Source organism: Pimephales promelas, chromosome 2, assembly GCF_988280905.1.
Source record: "Pimephales promelas chromosome 2, fPimPro1.hap1.1, whole genome shotgun sequence".
NCBI lineage: Eukaryota > Metazoa > Chordata > Actinopteri > Cypriniformes > Leuciscidae > Pimephales > Pimephales promelas.
The window spans coordinates 5,558,953-5,559,402 of record NC_142770.1 but is presented as its reverse complement, the minus strand read 5'-3'; positions in this window follow the sequence as shown (position 1 = coordinate 5,559,402).

Here is a 450-nt window from a genome sequence, read left to right as displayed (position 1 = left end):
CTTAAAGAGAGCCGTTCGTTCCGCCACCCGCTGGTCTGGAGTGTGAAGAGCACACACAGCTCACTGAGGGGATAATGAAGAGAGAGGAAAAGTGTGAGAGAGAGAAAACAGATAGAACGCTTTTATTTTCTATATATATATATATATATAAAATCTTTTTTTCTTTCTCACTTTTTCTCTCTTCATTATCGAAACATTTCTCAGGCCTACTCCTGATTGTCTTTTAATTCCATTAACTGTTTGGTATTGCTAAAAGTATTTCTCTTTCACATGCATTTTAGAAGCTTTATTGTTTCTGAGTGTCCACATTTGTCACATGTAGCCTACTTATTTATTGGTTTTGGTTTGTTTCAAAAGATTTACAAGTCATTTATAAAAATGTAATAATTCCAAATGGGCATTCTAAGTATAAAAAAGCACCTCAAATACACACATTTCGCTATTAGACTT